The sequence below is a fragment of the Orcinus orca genome, chromosome 4, assembly GCF_937001465.1.
Source record: "Orcinus orca chromosome 4, mOrcOrc1.1, whole genome shotgun sequence".
In the NCBI taxonomy this organism is placed as follows: domain Eukaryota; kingdom Metazoa; phylum Chordata; class Mammalia; order Artiodactyla; family Delphinidae; genus Orcinus; species Orcinus orca.
Genome location: NC_064562.1, coordinates 68215803 through 68226043, shown reverse-complemented (window position 1 = coordinate 68226043; position 10241 = coordinate 68215803).

Genomic DNA, 10241 nt, shown 5'->3' with positions numbered 1-10241 from the left:
TGGTGGCTGCAGCAACAGCGTTAGCATTTCATGCCGGTCTCTGGGGTCCGCACTGATAGCTGCGGCTAGCTCCCGTCTCTGAAGCTCGTTTAGGCGGTGTTCTACCTTCTGTGGGCAGACAGGGAAGGAATCTCCTCTCCTCACGCACCCCAAAGCAGTGGTCTCTTGCCTCTTAGGCAGTTCCAGACTTTCTCCTGGACTCCCCCCCAGCTAGCTATGGCACACTAGCCCCCTTCAGGCTGTGTTCACACAGCCAACCCCTGTTCTCTCCCTGGGATCTGACCTCCGAAGCCCGAGGCTGGTGAGTGCTGGTTGGCACCGATCCTCTGTGTGGGAATCTCTCCACTTTGCTCTCTGCACCCCTGTTACTGCGTTCTCCTCCGTGGTTCTGAAGTTTCCTCCCCCACACCTGCTCACCCCCTTTCTCCACCAGTGAAGGGGCTTCCTAGTGTGTGGAAACCTTTCCCCCTTCACAGCTCCCTTCCAGATGCGCAGGTCCCGTCCCTCTTCTTTTGTCTCTGTTTTTCCTTTTGCCATACCCAGGTACGTGGGGAGTTTCTTGCCTTTTAGGAAGTCTGAGGTCTTCTGCCAGCATTCAGTAGGTGTTCTGTAGGAGTTGTTCCACATGTAGATATATTTCTGATGTATTTGTGGGGAGGAAGGGGATCTCCACATCTTATTCCTCTACCACCTTGATGGTCCTGTCTAAATTCTCCTTTCTGAAATTGTATACTGAAATCAGAAGTTGTTTAAATTTACTGCAAAATATTTCTAAACATATTCATAAAATATGTTTGAAATAATAAAATATTTTACAAAATATGTTTAAAATATTAAAATAAGCAAAATATTTAAACATTAAAACATACAGAATGTTTGGCACTTCCCTGGTCGTCCAGTGCTTAAGACCCTGCACTTCCTCTGCAGGGGGAGCGGGTTCGATCCCTGGTTGATGAACTAAGATCCCACATGCAAGATCCTGCATGCCACATGTGGCCAAAAAAAAAAAAAGTATAGAAAGTTTATATGTGTATATATACTCTAATGTAAATCCTTTATATAGGCAGTTTAAAATTTTTTTATTTGACTTTAAAAAGAAAAGACAATTGCATTAATTTTCCCTCAGATATAGCCTCCATCTGATTGCAGACTTTTCAAAATAAGAAGTGAGTTTTTGTGATTTAAGATAAAAAAGTCCCACAACTGCTACATGTGTTCACTTATCAAGTGATCTGCATGTCAGTGGGCTTACATATATGGATCAGTAACTAACCAGCTAGTACAAACAAGTGAAAACATCTTACCAGTTTGGGATAGGTGGAGATCAGAAGTTCATCTGGTCAGATGACTCCACCTGGGACCACTTCTCAACAGTGCTGCAAAAGAGGGGGACACCCTGAACGTCCACTAAATCTGACCTGAAGATACCCATCCAGCTTGCTGTCCATTTTTGAAACACTAGATTTTTTCTTTTTTGCTTTCAATTTTATATTTTTAACATCTTTTTCGGAGTATAATTGCTTTACAATGGTGTGTTAGTTTCTGCTGTATAACAAAGTGAATCAGCTATATGTATACATATATCCCCATATTCCCTCCCTCTTGCGTCTCTCTCCCACCCTCCCTATCCCACACCTCTAGGTGGTCCCAAAACACTGAGCTGATCTCCCTGTGCAATGCGGCTGCTTCCCACTAGCTATCTATTTTACATTTGGTAGTGTATATATGTCCATACCACTCTCTCACTTCGTCCCAGCTTACCCTTCATCCTCCCCGTGTCCTCAAGTTCATTCTCTACATCTGCATTTTTATTCCTGTCCTGCCCCTAGGTTTTTCAGAACCATTTTTTTTTTTTTTAGATTCCATATATATGTGTTAGCATACAGTATTTGTTTTTCTCTTTCTGACTTACTTCAGTCTGTATGACAGACTCTAAGTCCATCCACCTTACTACAAATAACTCAATTTTGTTTCTTTTTATAGCTAATATTCCATTGTATATGTGTGCCACATCTTCTTTATCCATTCATCTGTCAGTGGACACATAGGTTGCTTCCACGTCCTGGCTATTGTAAATAGTGCTGCAATGAATATTGTGGTACATGACAATTTTTGAATTATGGTTTTCTCAGTGTATATGCCCAGTAGTGGGATTGCTGGGTCATATGGTAGTTCTATTTTTAGTTTTTTAAGGAACCTCCATACTTTTCTCCATAGAAAATATCTGCAAATGAAGCAACTGACAAAAGATTAATCTCCAAAATATACAAGCAGCTCATGCAGCTCAATATCAAAAAAACAAACAACCCAGTCCAAAAATGGGCAAAAGACCTAAACAGGCATTTCTCCAAAGAAGATATACAGATTGCCAACAAACAAATGAAAGGATGCTCAATATCACTAATCATTAGAGAAATGCAAATCAAAACTACAGTGAGGTATCACCTCACACCAGTCAGAGTGGCCATCATCAAAAAGTCTACAAACAATAAATGTTGGAAAGGGTGTGGAGAAAAGGGAACCCTCTTGCACTGTTGGTGGGAGAGACTAGATTTTAAACAAAGGGGAGCAGGTTAAATGGTCTTTATTTTAATAGTATCAATCAAATTAAAAATCAATTTATATTGTATCAAATAAAGTAACACTTCATTACTCTAGATCTAGCAGCCTAGATCACAGTACTGTGCATTATGAATCAGTGGAAAAAGAAGGTATTATAAAAACTAAAGAGGTATGGCACAATTCATTTCATTTATGTGCTATGTTAAATAATAGTTACTGAACTTTGGAGTAAGGAGAAATTGTCTTTACAACAGTGCTCCAGTGCATCACAATGGACATTTGAACAAGCCCCTTAACTGCACTGGACCTTTTTAACTGTAAAATCAGGAGTGACCTAAGTTAGTACTTCCATCCCCTTAGATTACAGAGTGGATTGGTAAATTATTCTATCTAAGCTCATACATACTGATATAAAGAACACTGTCATGAAAGCAAAATAAATTAATTAAATATTTATTGAATATTACTATTAGCATTGAATATTATTATTTAATATCTGGCAGTCACTGTGCACTGGAGAATCTAATGATGAGGGGGAAAAATGTGGCTGTCTTCATGGTGCTTAGAAAAGTGGGTGGGAAAGATAAATACTTATCAAACAATCATGCCAATAAATTGAAATTTTCATCAGTGGTAACTGCTATGAGGCAGAGGTGTATCCACAAATTGAGGGAAATTGACAGAGTCAAGCTGCTTAGAAATGTTTCCCCTGAGTAATGAGCAAGAGTTAATTTGGAAAAGAGAACTTTCCAGCCAGGAAATAGCATGTGCAAAGACCCTGTGAGGGGAAAGAGAGTAGTAAGGTCTGTGTGCCTGGAGTATACAAAGTGAGGAGTAGTGTGTGAATACTTTGCCAAATTATGTAGTAAGAAACTAGAAATTTCAGGGTGATTAAGAGTGTCTGGGATATACTAAGTTTCTGGTTAGAATCTGCCAGAATAGGGATGTCCACTAACCTGCCATTATGCATAGTTTCAACAGCAGTTTTGTCCTCGTGTAAGAGCCTGGTGATATGCAACTGATTCTGGGATGTTTCTGAACATCACTGGGAGAGGAATATATAATTAGGTATTAGTGATATAAGTTGGGTTTTTTTAACCAAAATGTTTGGGGATTTATAAAAACCATATAGTTTCAATACCAGTAGATAATGAAAAGTTACTTTTTGTGTTTGTTATACCTCGAAAGTAAATTTATGACAACATTGGGGTATGGTTTAATCATACTGGTACTGTAATATTTCTTGTCGATTTTGGCTAAGTTTCATGAATTCCTAACTGTGAAAAGAAAGCATAAGAAATGTAAAGTTTAAAAAGTGCACAGTTAGAAGTTGTTTCTTTCCCGTCCTGTCAAAATAACACATTTTGATATATTTATTTAATAGTATTTGCTGGAAACTACTGGATACCAAATACTATTTCCAGGCACTGGTGATGGAACAGGGGCTGGGGCAGGAAAAGTGCTTTGCATTCACAGCACTTTTATCTCTTTCTGAGCATAAAGACTATGTTTCAGTCTCCCTCGCAGTTAGATTGGGAGGATGTGACTGAGTTCTAGCTGATGGGCTGTGGATGATGTAAAACCATTCCTCCACCCTGCGGTCCTCTCTTTCACTGCCATGGAGCCCTTGGAGTGTGTGTGTTCGAATGCTTAGGTACAAGATTGAGATGATCTTCCTCATACTGTGGCAGTGAAAAATAATTATTTAATATGTTAAACCATTGATATTTTGCTGTTTGTTTGTTTGTTTTTCAGTAGTATAGCCAAACATATTGTGGATAATATAGGACCACTGTCACATTGATCTCCCATCTCTTTGTTTATTCTCAATTTCCAAAAAAATATTTCTACCTATTTAGGTCAGAAGTATTGTTTTTCCTTTGAGTCCCATGGTTCACTTCCTTATTTTACACTCTTTTCCATGGTTTGAACAACGACCTGTAAGCTGATGCCTCCAGAAGATAATCTTTTTTTAAAATTTTCTGATCTGAGCTCCAGACCTATATATCCAACTGCTACTGCTACTGCCTGTCTTTCCCCAGAGTTCCTCAGCCAAGTCTAATTCAGTAATTACAAATTTAACTCATTAGCCTTGCTCTCCAGTGAACAAGTTCTTGTCCTAGATTCCCTACATACCTCATATTTTGGTGATACCACATTCACTCCACCACTTAAGTCAGAAAGCTGGAAGTCATCTTAGATTCTGCCTTCTCCTTGACCCTTCCAAATCCAATTGGCTCATAAATCTGATTGTTTTTATCTTTCAAGTATCCCTGGGAAAAGCAGCTTCTCTTCATGAGCTTAGTGGTTAAGACTAAGATCTCTAGATTCAGAATTCTATGCCAAATCTGTCATTTACTATCAGTGGGACTCTGGACAAATCATAAACTTAAGCTCAACTTCCCAATCTTAAAACAGAGGTAATGACTTATTTACTTTATAGAGCTATTGTGATGGAGAAATCAGAAGATGGATGTAACATGAATGTTCATAAAACATGGTGGGTGTATTTGGTAAATGGTAGCCATTATTAATATTATCATTATTATTATCCCCCACAATCTGCCTTAATTTATGTCCTTATCATCATTCACCCTGTACTCAGGCAATAGTCTTAAAATTAGTCTCCTTATCTCTAAGCTCACTTCCTCCCTTTCACCTGCTATCATGATCTCTGTAACACCTGATCACAACCCCACGTTGAAAGGATAAAGTTTAAAGAGCTTTGCCATGGTTTTTCCAATTAAACTTCTCTGACCCTCTCTAGTTTTTAAAAATGATAGAACCACCCCCTTACATCTAGGTGTTGCATGTGCATGTTTCTGTCTTTGAGCTGATACTCTTATTTCTCTTGTCTATCCAGGTAACTCATTCTTTTCTCAAACTCTTGTACAAGTTTCACATCCTCTGAAAAGCTCTCCTCGTGACCTAAAGAAAAATTAATTACTCTTTCTTCTCCATTTCCATATACTAAATATACTGATATTATTTTATATATTTTAGTATGTTGTTATTATCTGTTTACAACGTGTTTCCCTGATTAGAATTTAGGTTCCTTGTCCGTAGATTGAAATATATATTTGACTTTGTAATTCCAAGGCCTTTACTGTAATGAGGTTAATAAATGTATATTGAAATGAAATGAAGTTTCTCTAATATTCTAGGTGGAATAATCAGGGTTTTAATTCTTTTATCTTCCCATTATAATTTTGATTATCAAGTTAGCACTTTGGGATATACTGGGAAGTATCAGTAGGTCATAGACCCAATCAACAAGGAGTTTACATTCTAATTCGTTATTCAAAATACATACACATTCGCACACACATTTATATACACACACAACCCTGCTTTCAGTGCATGTATTATGTTATTCAATCATTGAAAAAATCTTCTAATTTAAGTTCTATTATCCCTGTTTTACCAAGAGGAAAATCAGTATAGAGAAAGCTTAAGTAATTTGCCCAGGTCTCATTATCAGTTAGTGGCAGGACTGGGTTTGAACCCACATAGTCTGACTACAGGGCCAGCAATCTTAATCACTATTCTACACTACCTTCTAAATATAAACATTGAAATTTTAATACATGATATAGGAGAAGTGCCAAGTTATGGTAAGGTGGTTGGTTGGTAGATCTCTAGAACAAGCTGTGATTTGATTTTGACCGCAACGTTTGGCTAATTAGAGATTCAAAAAATATTCAAGGTAGAAAAAATAAAGAAACAGTATTCTTTTTTGCTCAATATCACACACACTAAAGTGCTTCATATATATGGAAAAGACTACTAAAGTGCATAGGAAATTACTTTTAGAAAAACTGGATCACACTAATGATTTCTTTTAATAATATTTGTTTTCCTTTAATACTCATATTTTTACCTGATTATATATAATTTCATTCAGAACCATTTCTAAAGGGAGATATTATGCATTTTAACCTTGTTTCATGTATGAAAACTGTACAATGAAATGTTTTAATTTAATTTATACACAGGTTTTTGTAACTTTTGGAATATTTGTGTTTTTTCCAATATCTGGTTATTATGGATCATACATTGAAGGTGAACTAATCACATCAGTGTATTTTAAGAATTCCTGAACTGGATTCAAATTTTGCATGAGTTTAATATTCTAAAGCAACATTATGACTCTTAAAAAACTGAAAAGTATTATTAGAATAAGTACAGTCAAATTTAACTTACCTTTAAACTCCTGAGAGCTCTTTTTTTTCTTTGCCGTACGCGGGCCTCTCACTGTTGCGGCCTCTCCCGTTGCGGCCTCTCCCGTTGCGGAGCGCAGGCTCCGGACGCGCAGGCTGCGCGGCCATGGCTCACGGGCCCAGCTGCTTCGCGACACGTGGGATCCTCCCAGAGTGGAGCACGAACCCGCGTCCCCTGCATCGGCAGGCGGACTCTCAACCACTGCGCCACCAGGGAAGCCCCTCCTGGGAGCTTTAAATGAATATCCTCAAGTTAAGAATCAGGGCCAGGGCTTCCCTCGTGGCGCAGTGGTTGAGAGTCTGCCTGCCGATGTAGGGGACACGGGTTCGTGCCCCGCTCCGGGAAGATTCCACAGGCCGCGGAGCGGCTGGGCCCGTGAGCCATGGCCGCTGAGCCTGAGCGTCTGGAGCCTGTGTTCCGCAACGGGAGAGGCCACAACAGTGAGAGGCCCGCGTACCGCAAAAAACCAAACAAAAAAACCTGAAGGTCCAGATTTTGTTTCTACTGCAATTGGTTAATGGAAGCTTTCACTCTATATGTTGTTTCAGTCAACTGAGATAATCCATCCTATGCATTAGGAAGGCAAAAAAAGGAAGTCTATAGAACTGTATGAAGTTGATGACTAAACTGTAAAAACGTCTGTTGTTATTTTAAGCATTAAAAGCTTACCAGAAGGCTTTTTTGTTGTCTCTTGTGGTGGTAAATAAAATGAAACAAAGAGCCCATGGAAATCTACTAAGTTTAGCAACTGTAATTAACTGCTCTCAGATGATTATGTGCAGTAAGTGAAGGCCCTTTACTTTTGCTTTGACTTTTGCTTCTGATTTCAACAATAAAGGCCAAGTAAAATACAGATGCTCTTTCATGGCTTCAGGGCTTCTATTAAAAACCCTCACTTAGGGCTGCCCTGGTGGCGCAGTGGTTGAGAGTCCGCCTGCCGATGCAGGGGACACGAGTTCGTGCCCTGGTCCGCGAAGATCCCACGTGCTGCGGAGCGGCTGGGCCCGTGGGCCATGGCCGCTGGGCCTGCGCGTCCGGAGCCTGTGCTCTGCAACGGGAGAGGCCGCAGCGTGTGAGAGGCCCGCGTACCGCAAAAAAAAAAACAAAAACACGAAAACCCAAAACCCTCACTTAAACGTGATTTATCCTTACCTCTAGAAGTGCCAGCATAAATTCAACAAGCAAGAGCATGCTCCCTGTGTAGGATCAAAGGGAAAAGGAAATGCAGCCAAGAAAATGTGGAGCATAGTGTGCATATTAGATAAGGCCTGTACCATCTAGAGGCAGGTCTCTATATCACCTTTCTTAGCCACCTAGTAATAGTGGTGACTGTGGTAAAAACACCTGATTCAAAATAGAAAAAAAACTTGTTTGAAACTCTTGTCATTTTCCATATGACCAAAATATTTTCTATTACTTGTTTCCTTTTTGTCTCTAGATACTGAAATCATGATACTGACAAAGGACAAAGTTTTTAAAATCTTTGAGTTTTTAGATCTGTACAATAATGGAATTTGAAGTTGAAACCTCTCATTCAACAAAATATGAAGATGTAAATATTTTTTATTGTCATCTTCTGTGAACATCCTATACAAATATTTTATTTGAATCCCTTGGAGAAAATCTAGATTAAGATATTTTCTGTCCTGTGATTCAGGGAAGAAAACAAGAAACAACTTGAATGTCAAGCTGCTACAGAGTTAAGAAAGGCAGAACAACTAGAGGCAATTAGATGCTTTTACAGTTTAGTCTGAAAAGCAAGGGAAAAGCATTCCTAGTTTGCCTGTCTACATGCCTTGTAACCAGAAAATGATCCTCAGGTTCTCAGCATGCCCTATGTCTGCCCCATTTCTCTCATTGCAGGAGACTGGGGATTTATAGTCTAGAAAAATGGCAGTGTAGGGATTCAGGCATTAGGATCACTAGATATAGCCAAGGAAAAATGTGTCATAATGAAAACAAGGGAATTGTGGTAATATTACTGAACATGAGGGAAAACTAATATTTAGTTTGTCCCTTATTTTCTTTCGCATTTAGAAACAACCAGCTCTAGGACAAAATTACTCTTTTTCTCTTAACAAAAATATTTCCACTTTTTAGATTGTATTTTTGCAGACAACATATATCTTACATTTTTCATATATTGAAATACTATTATTTTTAGCAGCTTTCCTAATTATATATGTATTACAATTTTTAACCTTTAAAAACTTTAATCTCTAATGCAAAGAACTGTTTGTTATATTAGCATTTTTTGATTGGCAAACTTATGAACAGATCTTAAAACCTCTAAAAATATGTATAGTTTCACAGCATAATTTCTCTCTTTAATGTGATACAAGATGTCCGTTTAACAAATCCAAATATCTTTTTTTTAATTGAAGTATATAGTTGATTTACAATATTGTGTTTGTTTCAGGTGTACAGCGAAGTGATTCAGTTTTATATACATATGTATTTTTTCAGATTATTTTCCATTGTAGGTTATTATAAGATATTGAATATAGTTCCCTGTGCTATACAGTAAATCCTTGTTGTTTATCTATTTTATGTATAGTAGTTTGTATCTGTTAATCTCATACTGAAACCGCACTCCTTCTCTGGTGGGACTCGAAACCAACCAAAACTCAGATTGGGACTTGAACCCATGATCACTGAATTAGGAGAGGACTCAAACTCATTGTTTTTTTTAATTGAAACTGCTCATCTGGTGTCAGGACTTGTGGAAGCTCAGGTTCTTTTGTCTCAGCACAGAAAGATTCTAGAGAGAGGCAAAGTGGCAGGCAAAGATAGAGTTTATTAGCATTCAGGACGCATGTGAGAAATACTAGCCTGCAGGCGAGAAGGCTCTGCCCTTAGGTCTGAGAGGACTTTATTTTTATAAACAAAAGAAAAATGGGGAGGGGGAGAAGACCACCTCCTTCCTTATTCTTTGGCAGACATCAAGGCTTACATCATTAGCTCCTCCTTTGACCTTATAAGGTTTAACCAAGACTGTCATGGTGCTATTTAAGTCATATGCATATTTAGCTGAAGGGTGGTAACCTATACTGATATATAGTAATTCATCTCAGGTTTCAGTACAATGTCCCCTTTCACCTAGTTTTTTTTTTTTCCCCCCTTTCACCTATATTCCTGTCTTGGCTATATACAGAAATGCTACTCTTCAAGGACTATTAACTCCCTGACTTACCATGTAAGAAGATTCAGACCCCTTACCTATTGTTTATCAGGATTTGTGGTTTGAGTGTGTCTGGTGATTGGTTGCACCTGGTGTTCCTGCAAGGTAATGTAAATTGTTTCTAGGTTACTGGATTCTTTTCTTGAGTGGTCATTAAATTACAAGTCTCCCAAACCCCCTTAAAATTCCCTTTCTTTAATATGTTAGTGTGATTTCTAAACTATTTAATTATCCTACTCTATTCTTATAAATATTCTTAATTCATCCCTCCTCCCCC